At 40.6% G+C, this 16,050-nt stretch overlaps 1 protein-coding gene across 3 annotated transcripts in view; it reads right to left on the bottom strand.

The window, feature by feature from the left end:
- Nucleotides 1-16,050, bottom strand: part of CXCR3 (C-X-C motif chemokine receptor 3) — an 80,664-nt gene that overhangs the window by 52,876 nt on the left and 11,738 nt on the right. For 2 of the 3 annotated variants that reach the window (XR_011847681.1, XM_072110387.1), the window contains exon 2: nt 9,836-9,956. The gene's annotated coding sequence lies outside the window, so the exon portion shown is untranslated. Of the gene's footprint in view, nt 1-8,548; nt 8,775-9,835; nt 9,957-16,050 lie in introns of those variants that run through there. The other variant, XM_072110388.1, reaches the window with a different exon arrangement.

The following is a 16,050-nucleotide window of genomic DNA, read 5'->3' as shown; positions in this document are numbered from 1 at the left end:
TAGAAACTATTGAATTTTTTTGGAAAATACATTCATTTAGGCCAAAACTGAAATTTTCAGAATAAATTAAATGATGAAAGGCACTTGATGCCCAATTCCTCCCGAGTGTACTGATACCACATATGTGATGGTAAACTTCTGTACGGGCGCACGGCCAAGTATAGAATGAATGGAGGCGCCATTCACAGCAGATTTGTATTGTCACATTTTTTTGGTAATACAAACATATGAGGGCTTATTTTTTATGGGATGAGGTACAATGTATAGATAATTTATTTTGGGAGTCTAAAGCTTATTCTTGAGATTTTATTAACTATTTCAAGGGGGACACAAACAAAATCATCAATTTTTATTTTGGATTTTTCGAATTTTTTTCCCCCCGCTCACCGTAATGTAAAAATAATATTTTAACTTTATTCTCTGGTTCACTACGATTGCGGTGATACCTCATTTATATAGTTTTTCTTATTTTTGCTTAATTTTCCTGAGCAAAACCAATATTGGAGAAAATCGCATTGTTTTTACTATTGACAACTTTTCAGGGCCATAACTTCTGTATTTTTCTGTAGAAGATACTGAATATGTCATTAAATTCCGACTTAAAGAGGACCTGTCAGGGCAATTTGGGACACTAAACAACCCACAGGGTTTATGGACTGGTGGTTTAGTGTCCCAAATCGCCCTTTACAAAATCCCTATGTGCCACTATTAAAATAAAAAATGCTTTTACTTACATCAGGCGGTGCTCCCTGCTGCCTGCACTGTCGAGTAGTGAAGCCAGCGTACTAAACCTTTTATTCATTGTGCATACACCCTACATATGGCGGTTGCACAATCAAGCCAAGGTGCACAGCTCTTGTTTTACAATGACACCGCACAGGCGTAGGAAGCACAAGAGATGTTTTTTTTTATAGTGGGCACCTAGGGACTTGGTAAATGATTTGGTCCATAAGGACTTCTGGGTGGTTTAGTGTCCCAAATCGCCCATATAGGTCCTCTTTAAAATCCAGATACATCACTTCTGAGTTGGTATTTTCAGATAATGGTTTAGGGACACACCTATGGTGTCAAATTAGGAATCACAGCATAATAACTTGAAAACTAACTTTTCATTGTGGCATGAACTGGGTTTCACATATTGAGCTTTGAGTTGGCATAGCTGTAAACAATGTTATATTGTACCCTGTGCTGACAAATATTGATTGTCCCATATGGTGAACATTGTAATAGGTAAAAATGTCCAAATAAAAATAATCTTTATTTATATAGTGCTAACAAATTCCGTAGCGCATTATAAATCATAAGGGACGTATACAAATATTATATTACATTAAAGAGTACAAACAGTCATATGGAACAATAGAAGCTGCTCATGAGAGCTTACATTCTATAAGGATGAAGGGGGTGACAAGTGAGGTACTTGTATGATAGTCTAGCCATTCTTTATAAGGGAACAATATAAAATAATTTAATAAATAAAAATACTTCTGCTAGAACCAGCCATCAGCCGCCATCTTATTTACGAGGTCCAAGGTAAAAGTGACTGCAGCCTGGAACTTGGTATGTATCTGGTGTTTGACGGATAACAGACGGGCGATAGGACAAAGGATGGATTAGTAAAGGGAGAGCTGACATTTCATGCAGTTAGCGAGTGTGATAGGCTTGCCTAAAGAGATGGGTTTTAAGAGCACGTTTGAAGCTTTGGAGGGTAGGGTAGTCTGAGTGTATGGGGAAGGGCATTCCAGAGAATTGGTGCAACTTAGTAGAAGTCATGGAGACGTGCATGAGAGGTTCTAATTAATCTTTTTTTTTTTTTAATTAAATAACTTGCAAAGCATGACAAGAAAAAACAAAAACAACGCAGCAATAGCCTTGTACATGTCAAATAGAAAAGTACCATGTCAAAAATGCAACATATATAAATATAAAACATTTCTATATCCTATTTCCGAACATACAAGGACGTCAATAATACAGTGTCCATGGTAGCATTTCACTATCAATGTCTACCTCTATAAGACAAAAAAGGAGTATTCCCTCAAAGGGGTAAGTAAGAAGAAAAAGAAAAATATAGGGAGAAAAGAGAAAAGAAAAGAAAAAGCATTATTTCATGTCCGAATTTTCCCTATATGTCATGACCCCTAAATAAATCTGGGTTAGAACTCCATGGTTCCCATCTATCTGTAAAGATTGGAAATTTTCGTTTCTCTATAGCTATCCATCGTTCGTATTGATAAAATTTATTTATTCTTGCTATTGTAGCTTTTAAGGAGGGACCTTGTACTTCTTTCCATCGTTGAGCTATTTCCATTCTTGCTGCGCAGAGTATATGGGACACCAAATACCTAAATCTTTTTGGTAATGAATCCATGTTCATTGTTAAAAGGGCTAATTCTCCTGAGGGGACTACCTCTTTCCCAACCACCCTAGATATGATTATAAATATCTCCCACCAAAATTCCTGAACTACTGCACTTCCCCACCAAGAGTGTAGAAAATTTTACACTAAACCGCAGCCTTTCCAGCACCGATCACTTCCCTTATCACCACTGAATTTATTTACCAATTCTGGACAGTAATGCCATCTAAATTGAATTTTCTTTGCTAGTTCTATATGATTTATACAGATGGAGTATCCTACTATTGATTTCCAAGACCCTTCCCATTCTCTCAGACTAAATTTTCTACTCAGGTCCCTTCCCATTATATTTTATAACCGGCTGTACCATTATCTTGTTTAATTGAGAGGTTTCTGTATACAGGCGGTCCCCTACTTAAGGACACCCGACTTACAGACAACCCATAGTTACAGACGGACCCCTCTGCCCACTGTGACCTCTGGTGAAGCTCTCTGGATGCTTTACTATAGTCCCAGACTGCAATGATCAGCTGTAAGATGCCTGTAATGAAGCTTTATTGATAATTCTTGGTCCAATTACACCAAAAATTTTGAAACTCCAATTGTCACTGGGGCAAAAGAAAAAAAATTGTCTAGAACTTCCATTATAAAATATACAGTTTCGACTTACATACAAATTCAACTTAAGAACAAACCTCCAGACCCTATCTTGTATGTAACCCGGGGACTGCCTGTATACCTGAAATAAGTTTCTTCTGGTTCTGAGTTTGTCTTGCCACTTTATTTATAAATTTAAAGGGGCCTTCTGGCAGTGTCAGCCTTCCTATGATATTATATCGTTTTATAGAACTGCAGATTCCCATGTAAACCAGGAAATCACCCGCTGCAAAGATACCAGCCTCCCTTGCTGCATCAAAGTGAATTATTCTGTTACCAGTTATTAGATCTTTTAATGTAAATTTATCACATCTTTGCTGAAAACTTCTAGACACGTTAGTCGGGTTTTCAACCAACCAGGCTATCTTAATTTCTTTCATATCAAAATATATCCAATTAGCTTCTTTCCATACTGCAAGAAGATGATGAACTATGACTGATTTGTAAGATGGAATCATCAGACCAGCCCAAGACCTAAATAGAACCTCTTTCAGGGAGCTTCTCGGAGTGAATAAGGCCTCTTCTGTTTTTAACATTGTTACTGATTCTGTTCTGTACCAGTCTATAATATATTGTAAACTTACAATATATTAAGTCCGGAAATCCAACCCCCCCGTGGTCCCATGGTAAAGACAGTATTTTACTAGACACTCTTATACCTTTCACTCTCCATAGGAATTTTAACAACATCTGTATATATTTTAATGTTTTCTTAGAAAGGAAGGGAAAACAACTGATTGTGTAAAATATTTTCGGAAGTAACAGCATTTTCACCAGATTTATCCTTGCTATCCAGGTGAACGTACCTCTACATTTTAATATGTCCTCCTTAACCCTGTTGATCAGTTTTTGAGAGTTGAGCAAGCAGGTATTTTCCAACTCCTCCCCTAATTCAATCCCCAAATATTTTATTGTTTTTACGGACTTAAACCTATATCGCTTTGCTATTTCATCATGAGTATCTCTTATACCATTAATCATAAAATACTGACATTTGTTCTCATTTAATTTATACATCGAGACCATGGAAAATTGATCTATAATATGTTTAATATGCTACAAGGACATTAACGGTTCTGTACATGCCAGCATAATATCATCGGCATATATAGGTAGTAGGGTCGATTTATCTTTTCCATCAACTCCCTTAACAAAAGGACAGGCTTTTAAGGCAATAGCCAGGGTTTCTATAACCAAATTAAAGATCAATGGGGATATAGGGCACCCCTGCCTTGTGCCATTATTTAAAAGGAACTTTCTAGAAATTGATCTGTTATATATGACTCTGGCGCTGGGAGAGGAATACAGTGATATTATAGATGACAAAAAAGAACCTTCAAACCGATAACATTTAAGTACTTCCCGCATAAAGACCCGATCTATCTGATCAAAGGATTTAGCAGCATCCAGGGATAAAAATATGGTCGGGAGGCCTTTCTGTCTAGAAAGTTCTATTAGATTTAATACCTTCCGAATCACATCAGTAGTTTGTTTCCCGGGCATAAATCCCACTTGATCTTCTTCTATTAAGACCTAAAACTCTCCTTAACCGAGTTGCCATAACAGAGGCAACATTTTTTATATCCCCATTTAACAAGGAGATCGGCCTGTAATCTTCCGGGGTTTCCAGAATCTTATCGGATTTTGGTTTTGCAACTATCAGCCCTTCAAGCATTTCTTTAGGGATGCTTTCCCCTTGTGCTATTCAATTGTATAATCTAGCCATATGTGCTACCAGAATCTGCCCAAAGTATTTCTAATATTCATTGCATAGTCCATCAGGTCCCGCTGTTTTCCCCACTTTTAATTTTGAAATTACATCTAAAATTTCTCGATCTCCAAAGGGTGTGTTCAATTTACATTTTTGTTCCTCTGTTATTCTTGGCAAATTAAGTTTATCCAGGAAAGTAGAAGGCAGGGGTGTCTCAATTCTTCCCTCATCCACAGTAGTTTCTCTCAAATTGTATAATTCTGAGGAGTAGTTTGCAAAAACATTAGCGATTTCTTCTGGTGAAAAAAAAATATTTCTCCCATCTTATTTTTGATACCATACATTTGATTCTGCGATTTTTCCCTGTTTATACGGTTGCTTAATATTGATCCAGCTCTGTCTCCCATTTCATAAGTCTGTATTTTCCTAAGATTGTCAGCATATTCATCTAATAATAAGGTTTTTATCCTTTCCCGTATATCATCGATTTCTTCAGCTAGTTTATGTGAGGGCAATACTTTAAATTCATTTTCTAACTTAGCCAAGTCATTATAAAGCTCATCAAACTTGGCCTTCTTTAACTTTCTAAGCCTAGCGGACATCTAAGCACACTTATTCCTAGCCACTATTTTATGGTACGCCCATACAGCAAATGACATGGTCTGTTCATTCTGATTATACCGGAAATATTCTTCCAGTGACCCTTGAATTTCCAACCTTGTGCTTTCTATACTCAACATTGAGGGCCTTAGATGCCAATTATTAGGGAATGGACAGGAGTAATTAAAACTCTGTACTTCCAGCATATTTGGAGAGTGGTCAGACCAAACTCTCACCCCAATCTCTGCACTTTGTACCTTTTCCACCAAGGACCTACTCACCAAGCCATATATTACAAGCCAAAATCAAATATCTACCATCAGGGTCTACTTCTTTATTTAATAATTTTAAATTCACCGACTTGTGGACCAGAGTGATGACCCCTGCATCCTTTTTGGATAAATTAGCAAAAACCTGTGGGGGTATTTGGTATTTTCTATCCTGTAATTATCTTTAGCCAAAAGATGGGATTCCTGAACAAATACAATTCCACCATTGAACTTCCTAACTTCCTTCCATGATAAAAATCTTTTCTAGGGGGAGTTCAGCCCATTAACATTTAAAGATAAGACCTTCAAACTCACAGTTATGGATAAATAAGTCCCAACTGCCATTTTTTTCTTTTTTTTTTTTTTTGCTTTTTCTCTTTTCCCTTGTCAAGGTCGAATAATGCAAACAATACAACTGAGAGGCATGAAATAAGAAAAAGAAAATAAGAATGAAAAAAGGAAGAAAACAAGAAAAGAGTAACATGATGACCGCAAACTTTGTTACCCTAAATTCAATTGGCATACACAATTACCACCGAATAGGGTTTTCCTGTCTGCGGAAACACTTACAGGATTCTAAAACAACCCTATACCACCTAAAAGTCCTAGACCGACTGGACTTTATCCTATCTATTTAAAGAATATAATGAAAAATAAAAATAAGCAAGAATAAAGCAAACAAAGAACAATATTACAATGTCCCTTTATATATAGATCAAAAAATATTCATTCCCATTATTCAAACACTGCTCCATTCTTCAGGGATTTTAACCGGGCCTGGTTCCTCTTGTTGTGGCCCCATAAAATACATTGTTCTATAGCCGCTTTTACTGTCAGACACGTGTGCGAGCTCCCGTCCTGAATAATTATCAATTTTGCTGGAAAGAACCATTTGTAACGCACATTTTTTTCTACGCAAAATATCTGTTACTATTTTAAACTCATGTCGCTTGGACATCGTCCCTGGTGATATATAATCTTTAGATCTTTAAATTTTTCTGATAGTGATGTTAAACTCCTTGTTGCTTTGTAGAATTCATCCTTAATATGGAAAAAGTGTATTCGTACAATGACATCCCTTGAAGCTTCTTTCGGTGCATTTCCGTAGCCTGTGTGCTTTATCTATTGTTAGATCCATATTAGATGCATCCGGGAGCACAGCTACCATTAGTTTCCAAATGAATCTTAAAATAAAACTTTTATTGCTTCTGGGATCCCCCTTATTTGCAAATTATTTCGTCTTGAACAATCCTCCATTTCTATTAGTTTATTTTGGCATATTTGCAGCTTCTTTTCCATTTCCCCCGTTTTATCCAGCAACAAATTATAGTTCCTCGTCACTGTTGCGTTGTGTTTTTCTAAATCATCAACTTTCACTCCTATTGCAATCATTTCTTCTTTTATCTCTTGGACTGAAGTTTTCAGATTTTCCTGAAGCGACCCAATATGCTTAGTAAGCATTTTTTCCATCATCTTCTCTATCGCCGACATGCTCATATTTTCTTCCTCAGTCGGAATACTGTCCTTCATCAGTGTTTTCTTTAGCTTTGTTTTAACTAAAACAGCGTTATCTTTCTCTTGTGATGGACTCAATGGGGCAGATTTTTCAAGCTGTCTGAAAGTCAGAATATTTCTAGTTGCTCATGGCAACCAATCACAGCTCCCCTTTAAAATATTCATGAGCACTGCTAAAATGAAAGCTGAGCTGTGATTGGTTGCCATGGGCAACTAGAAATATTCTGACTTTCAGACACTTGCTAAATCTGCCCCAATATCTCCTCAGATTGTCTATTCTCAGTGACTTCTTGGTTTTCAAAATAGTCTGTTAACTTGGATGCTTTGCCTGCCTGCTTATTTTGGCGATTTCTTGACATAATTACAGTGTATCTTCCCACATGCACATAAACGCTGTGAGTTTCTTTATATAATTCCAGTGTATAATAACGCAGACGCATAAACAATGGTAATTCTTGTCCAGACTAGTATAGGTCAAAACAGATTCTCCAAACACAACAGAATTTTAGTATATTCAGAGAACCAGTATAGTCTAGGTTAGGACATCCCAAGGATTCTTGTATGCTATAACAGCTCTCCACGTGAATATTAATAAGCTATATCTACAAAGTTAGTCAAGTTTCAAGATAAATAGTAACGGTTATATCAAGTATATCAAGCCGTCTTGCTAAACACAATCTTCAACATTTAATAATAGTAGCAGACTCATGTATCGTTCAGCAAATTGCAAGTACTGACTGTTCTATGGTTTGCTTAATATTAAGTTCCTCTGCACTCTTAGATAATTGCTTTGGTTAGCTTAGTATTACCCTCATCAGTTCTTCTAGTTGCTAAAAGGAATGTCAGCCACCTTGTACTATGATAGTGCAGATCTGAAGCAATGTTCACAAGCCAACCAATTAATTGCTCTGCAGCAGTATCCAATGGGTTGCAAGCTCAAGCTGTTATATAGTTTAGCTTAATACTACATTGATCAGCACTTCTGAATATTGTTAAAGAAACGCCAACCCAGTTAATATAATGCAGTTATGAAGCAAGTTCACAAGCTAAACAGTCAATTGCTCTGCAGTAATATAGATTCAATGGCTCTGGATGTCTGCAGGTTAATTTAATGCATAGGCTGTTAGTTAGCTTAATAGTTCATTCATAGACAGCTTGTTAGGCAGACCGTTAGATGTCATAATATTTGTAAAGATCATATAAGAAGCGGTTAGTTTCTAAGCGGGAGATAGCAATTATATAACTTCCCACAGCTTGAAATTTAGGAGTTATGATGATATACAGATATCTTGTATCTAACTTCTGTAGTGCGGGAGTTTTAAGCAGAGAAAAACAAATTACAGAACGGTCTCACCAGTCCAGCGCACGTTCTTCTCTTATCTTATCCAAAGAAAGAATTTCTTGTGTGTTCAGATTTATGCACCCCTTGTTTCTTACTTGTACTCCTATGAGATGATTTAGATCGTTCCTCGATATGCCTCAGCATCCAGACGCTCCATCAGGAGGCAGATCACACCGAGCGTCTGCAGTCACAAAACTCCCACACACTCTCGTCTCTCCCTCTACTCTAGCAGCGCAGCGGAACAGGATCCTGATATTAACGTGCAACACACAGCCTGACTGTCAGTGTCGAGCGGGGGAACGGATCACCGGCTTGCAAACCTCCCCCGACACACGCTTCAAGTTGCCACCAGTACACAGCCCAGAACGACCCAGCAGGTCCCAGCCATCAAGCATCATTGCCCAGCACGGTCAGCGGACATCAGGTGTGTTGCGTGTTACGTCATCACGCTGAGTCATGCTGAGTCATCACGCTACAGGAGCACCTATGTGTAGTGGAAGTTCTAATTAATCTAATATCACTTGCAGATTGAAGAGCACGGGTTGGGTGATAGACTGAAATGAGAGAGAGATAGGAAGGTGCAGCATTGCAATGATTGGCACAAACTGGAGGCATCCGTGTAGCATTTGGGCTAATAGACGAGCCTGGTTGCTGCATTAAGAATAGAATGTAGAGGAGAGAGTTTAGTGAGTGGAAGACCAATGGATGTGTGCTATCTGTATTTTTAGCGCTGACTGTCCATGCCATAAAATGTTAGGGCAGGTCCTATTACCACCCAGATTGCGAGTCCGGGCAGTCCTTTAAAATTTTTATCAGCGGTGATGTGTGATAAGCAGCTGCCAATTACAACAGGGACACAAACAAGGGACCAAAGCTCCATGTATATTCAAAAGTATAAAAAGTATGAGTTAATTTAAGTCTCTGGATATTTTCTGGCTGCCCTCATTGCAACTCTATATAAGATTATATATTTCTCTTTTTGCGACTTTTAAATAGATAAGTTTCACATTACATGACTTATCATTGTATTTTCTGAAGTGTTTTTTGATAATTCGTTATAAACCAGTCACAGCTGGTGGTTTGTAGTTACTGTGAAGATGAAATGGTAGGGGCACTAGGAGCCACATTACAACTTCTAATTCTGAGATAAGTTTACCTGATATGCTAATATTTTAATGGTAACATTTCTATTGAAGGCTGTGACTGACCCCAGTCCAACAAATGATTAATGGTGACCTGCATGTCATTTAAACTAAGGGAATGCAAGGTTCACCATTAAGTTTACGTAATTGAGGTCTCTGCAGACTATGTTTGCCAAGGAGATAATAAGAACAAAGACTGAAGAATACAGAAGAGATGTGGCTCATCAGATGGAACATTACCTTGTGGTGGTTTCCTTTCTAGGCGTTGATTCAGTCAAGGTGTGAAAAAAGCTAAAATACTCAGAAAGTTTGTGGTCAGATAGAAGGATGTTCTGAGGTGCAGCTTTCCAGCACTGTTTCACTGTTAATGAGACAAGATTAGGCAGATCATAAAGATATAACTTTTTAAAATTGTGAAAGCAAATCTGGTAAAAAAAAATCACCATGTTTCTCACCAAACTGACCGCTTAGGTCCAGCGCTAGTAAATTGAAACTCTAAAAAGTTTGCCAGTTCTTTAACTCTGAAGCCAATTTTAACCTGCCTGACAAGGCTTTATTTTTTTCATGTAACGTGTGACTATAATTGATTATAACTAGAGATGAGCGAGCACTAAAATGCTCGGGTACTCGTTATTCGAGACGAACTTTTCCCGATGCTCGAGTGCTCGTCTCGAATAACGAGCCCCATTGAAGTCAATGGGAGACTCGAGCATTTTTCAAGGGGACCAAGGCTCTGCACAGGGAAGCTTGGCCAAACACCTGGGAACCTCAGAAAAGGATGGAAACACCACAGAAATGGACAGGAAACAGCAGGGGCAGCATGTATGGATGCCTCTGAGGCTGCTTAATCGCACCATTATGCCAAAATTATGGGCAACAGCATGGCCATGACAGAGTGACCGAATGAGGCTAGATAGCATCTAAAACATCCAATAATTGACCCTGACACTATAGGGGACGGCATGCAGAGGCAGCAGCGGCAGGCTAGAGAGTGTCTTGGCAACATACCCCAAATGGACTCAGGCTTAAAACCAATGGGTGGCAGAGAGGAACCAAAGGAGGTGAGCAAGAAGCGCTCAAATAATATCGGTAAATGATAAAAGTTTGCCAGTATATTTTGTGGATTACACAGCAGGGTGGCGACAAAGTTAACAAGTTTGATGAGGAAGCCATGAAAACAACCCAAAATTCTGCCCGACACAGCTCGTTTGATAAGGGGACCATGTATGGAGGCAGTGAACTAGTAGTAGATTAAAGGTGCTGCAGTTAAAACTATGTTAGTTGGATCTTGGGATGGAGTTGGCGCTCCGCTGCCAGGCGAGCTTTCGCCAATCCAAGCCCCTGTCTCTAGGCTACTCCCCAAACAGCACTTCTAAGAACCTTTTGTATAAGATCAAGTGTAGTAGCGTTCTTATAAGTTTAGGATATGGCGGGTGAGGGGAATGTAAACAGATGCGCAAGAAGCGCTGAAATAATATTGGTAAATGATAAAAGTTTGCCAGTATATTTTGTGGATTACACAGCAGGGTGGCGACAAAGTTAACAAGTTTGATGTGGAAGCCATGAAAACAACCCAAAATTCTGCCTGACACAGCTCGTTTGATAAGGGGACCATGTATGGAGGCAGCTATATGGACTACTTTTGGAGGCAGCTATGGCGATGACGTGTGGAGGTAGCAATGGAGACAACGTGTGAAGGCAGCTAAAAAGACGACGTGTGGAGGCTGCTATGGAGACAATGTAATTTGGATAGCGCCTGTATGTGGCAGTCCAAAAAAGTTTTCAAACCAGAGGAGCAGGTAGCTGGTCCTCCAAAAAGATTAAATAAATTGAGTGCCTGTATGTGGCAGTCCAAAAAAGTTTTCAAACCAGAGGAGCAGGTAGCTGGTCCTCCAGAAAAATTACATAGATTGAGTGCCTGTATGTGGCACTCCCAAAAATTGTTTAAAACAGAGGACAGGGTAGTTGGCCCTCCAGAAAAATTAAATATATAGAGTACTATAGCCAGAGCCAGTTGGCCCTGGCAAAAAAATTGCCAGTTTCCTCTGCTTTAGTGTACAAAGAGGAGGAGAATCTAAGCTCATTGGATGGGAGCGTAACGGCATGACGTAGGCGCGTCACGCTGCACAGCCGCCCTCCACTCCCCCCCCCCCCTGCTCTCCACGCTGACTCGGCATGTGCACTGGAGGCTGGTAACCCCTCGGTAACCCCGCGGACCGTCACCTACCGGTCCGGGAGGGGAGGATCTGGGCTCAGCCGTACTGGCGCCGTGCCGATTCTACGGCACCACGAGGAACGCTGTCCCTCTATGCTTGGCGCTCGTCGTTGGAGGAGTCTGTCCGCCCGCAGTCCATCTCTGGCGCAGAAACAGCTGGACGCCCACACGGCTCCGTGAGCAGGAGAATCCGTAGGAGCTTAGAGGACGAGTGGGGATCTGCTGACATCTCGTGCCGGACGTGCGCTGACCCGGAGGAAGGCGTTCTGGGGTCGCTGCTGAGGCGGTGTGGCTGGAGTGCTGTCCTCGGTATCGGCGTGACCGGTGGCAGGGGTGATAAGAATTTCTCGTCCTTGGCCCCTGCTCTCCAAGATTGAGAGGACTGCGGTCAGGAGCCGTCCGTTTGGATGGGTGAGATGTACCTGGCCCTAACCTTCTTCTCCCATGTATTAAGCTGACTGCATCTGGCATTAACTTTGACTCTTTCTTAACCAACTTAACATCTGCCTGATATTTGCCTGCCTGCTTCTTGCCTGCTATCCGTCCGCTATATGTTAGCCATCTGCATCGCTTAACTCAACCAACTTAATAGCGTCGGTGGCAAGCTATATCTCTGCAAGCTCTTGCCACGTGGATATTATCCCGTCAAGATCTAAGATTATAAGACAATAACAACAACGTGGCATCAGTGCTATATTAACTCTGCATATAAACTCTCTAATAATTTAACATTCTCTTAAGGGGAACGGACTCAGCTTTTGGATATGCTCGCCCTTTAACACTTGCCTCTCTGACATGCAGAACATTTTGGGCTTTTTGCTTGCTGTTCAGTATATGCTTTGTTATATTGGATTCGTAATATTTGGGGTTGATGCTAACCGGTACCAACCTTGGTCAACTTAACCTCGCTCTCTTTTCTGCTTCCTAACTGTCTGCTATTCGCCTGTTATATGCTAGCGGTTTGCATTTCCTAACTCTACTAACTTAATATTCTCCCTTGTCAATTATGCAGTATATGCTGTCTTATTCCTAGGTTGTTATATCTGGGTCCTTGGTTATATGTCCGTTAGTATAGCATCGGTTGTTTAGGGGGTATATATTTTGACGTCAGGTATGCCTCCGAAAAATGCCTCAAGGAAGTCCGTGGGGGCAGCCTCCCCCAAGGAGAAAGAGAAAGGTGGGGTTAAAGGAGATAACTCCACAAAATTGGATAAATTATGGAAGTCCCCCCCAGTTAAAACACGCACAGGCTTGACTACGCAGAAAAACTCGGAAAATGATGGTCAAGACCCTAAAAATAAATTACAAGGCTCGAGATTTGCCATGCTAGAGGGGGAGGAACAGGACGGGGACGAGGCAAATGCCGGGGGAGAAAACGCTATGTTAAGAGAGATCCTAGATTCCATAAAAACATGCAACTCAGCAATACTGGGTCTGACAGATCAGGTGGGAGCCCTAAGAGGAGATGTTTCCCTCTTGAGAGAAGAGTTGAATAGGGTAAGAGATAAACAAAAAACGGCAGAAGATAAAATTATTAATATTGAGAAGGAGGTGGGTACTCTCAAAAAAATCACCTCCCGGCTGGAGGTAGAGAATAAGGCCCTTAAAGGGAAAATTGCGGATATGGAGGGTCGCTCAAGAAGAGCCAATTTAAGACTAATAGGGGTACCAGAATTTTGACATTGAGCGAGCTCACAGAATCCCGGCGGGTCCTTATATTCCGGGGAATACCCCCCGTACCCTTATTTGTAAAACATTACTCTCGAGAGATCGTGACACGATATTGAGACGAGCACGTGATTTAAAAGAACTGTCAATTCAAGGCGCTAAAGTTGCAATATACCCAGACTTTTCTAAGGACACCCTCCAGAAAAGGAAAAGTTTTCTGGAGGTAAAAAAAAAAGGCTGAGAGACAAGGGAATTATATATTCATTAATGTTTCCGGCCAAACTAAAAATTATTTTTCAAGGTCAGTCCCAGTTTTTCAGTACGCCAGAACAAGTCTCAGATTGGTTAGATCTTAAGGGACTATGAATGCAGATATTTAGGTCATTATATTTTGGTACAAGTCAGCAATTGAGGGGATGGGGGTGAGGGGGGGCGGGAAAGTGGCTGAAGTAGGAAGAGTTGTACTACGGTAGAACAGGTGGAGGGATTTTGGGGGGGTGGGATGAAACGATGCTGGGGATGCTGTCTGGTCGCAGGGCGTTTTTTTATTTCGTCTGTTGCTTTTCTTCCTCTTCTTCGCGCACATGTAACATATGGGTACTAGGTTTATATTGTGGAATATAAGAGGATTAAAAGATCGCTTGAAACGCTGTATCATTTTTGATTATATTGTTAAACAACTACCAGCAATTGTCATACTATTGGAGACACATCTCGATAAAGAGTCTTTGGCTCTTGTAGATAGGAGATGGGCAAGTCATGTGTATAATTCAGTTTTTTCATCATTTTCTAGAGGTGTCTCTATTCTGGTTCATAGATCAGTCGGCTTCCAAGTATTGGAGGCAAAGTGTGATCCAGACGGAAGATACGTATTCTTGTTAGGTATACTAGATGGCATTAAATGGGTTGTGGCAGGAGTCTATATACCTCCCCCCTTTAGATATGTCCTGATAAGCCTACTGCGGTTCCTGGAAAAGGTGGGGGACTGTCCTGTTCTGGTTCTCGGCGACTTTAATGCTGTAATGTCGGATAAAAAGGATCGTATAGGGAAAAAAAATCCGGCAAGTATAGTTATGGGAGACACCCCCTTTGCTAGGTTTTGCCAGGAAGTGGGTTGGAGAGATGTGTGGAGATCCTTAAAGGGGGAACAACAGATATTTTCATGTCACAATCGCTCCCATAATACCTTCTCCCGGATTGACTTAGCTTTGGCCAATGACCTTGCCACCGACTGGGTGGGGAAAATTCGGTACGATAATCGTTCCATCTCTGATCATTCCCCGCTGGTCCTTGAGTTGTCCGGATCTAGGAAACCTGTTCTTAGGTTCTGGAAACTCAACGCGCATTGGTTAGTTCTATTGACGGGTGAATGTAAAATCAAGGAAGAGTTATGTAGATTTATTGCGGCTAATAGAACCGCGGAGAACCTCGGGCTAATGTGGGATGCTTTGAAATCCTTTCTTAGAGGGATACTAAATTCAGAAATCATATACCTGCGTAAGCAATGGGCTAGACAGGAGAGGACATTAAAAAAGGAGGTGAAAGAAAAAGAAAGGGCCTTTCTTGAGAGTGGTTCGAAAGAGCGGCACGACAGCTTTAATAGGGCACAAGAGGAATATAACAGATTAATGGCAGATAAGGCGATGCAGAAATTATTTTTTTTGGATCAGAAGGCACATTGTGAGAGCGGTGTACCTTCAAAGGGGCTTTTGCAGAAAGTTAAAAAACAACAGGAGGTAAACAGAATAACAGCTATTAAAAACAATTTTGGGGATATAACCACCAATGCTGAGGAGATTAGAGAAATCTTCTTAAAATTTTTTCAAGGTATTTACTCCTCAGATTTGGAGGTGTCAATAGGGGACATAAGGCAATTCCTAGATAATATTCAATTCCCTTCTCTCTCGATGGATAGGGCAGATGTGCTATCTCGCCCTATAACTAGTGCGGAGCTTAAGGAGTCCCTTGCATCCTCCAGACGTAATTCTTCCCCGGGACTGGATGGGTTGCCTCTAGAAATCTATAGTAGATTCGGTGCTATTCTTCTACCACTTATGGTAGAGATCTGGGAATTCTCTCAAAGGAAGGGTAAGCTGCCTGATTCGTGGTATGAGGCAAGTATAGTTCTGATTAAAAAAAAAAACAAAGACCCACTGGAAGCGGAATCTTATCGACCGATCTCGCTTATTAATGCAGACGCCAAGCTGGTGGCCAAATTAATGTCAAACAGATTAAAGCAGTATGCGCCAACACTTATACACGAAGACCAATGCGGCTTTGTGGCCGCCCGCCAGAGTAAAACTAATATAAGACGCCTGTTTGCCGGTCTACAGTTGGGTCAGGGGGGGTCCCGCTCCATTCTGTCACTGGATGCCTCTAAGGCCTTTGATAGGGTGGAGTGGGACTTCCTATGGGAGGTGCTGCATAGATTTGGGCTTGGTGGCCCGTTTGTGGAGTGGGTTAGACTTTTTTATAGGGCCCCGAGGGTCTGCATCAGAGTCAACGGCAATTTTTCTCCCTTTTTTTCACTGTCTAGGGGTACTAGGCAGGGATGCCCACTGTCCCCGTTACT

The sequence above is a fragment of the Engystomops pustulosus genome, chromosome 6 (assembly GCF_040894005.1).
Source record: "Engystomops pustulosus chromosome 6, aEngPut4.maternal, whole genome shotgun sequence".
Taxonomy (NCBI): domain Eukaryota; kingdom Metazoa; phylum Chordata; class Amphibia; order Anura; family Leptodactylidae; genus Engystomops; species Engystomops pustulosus.
This window is presented reverse-complemented; position numbering and strand designations above follow the sequence as displayed.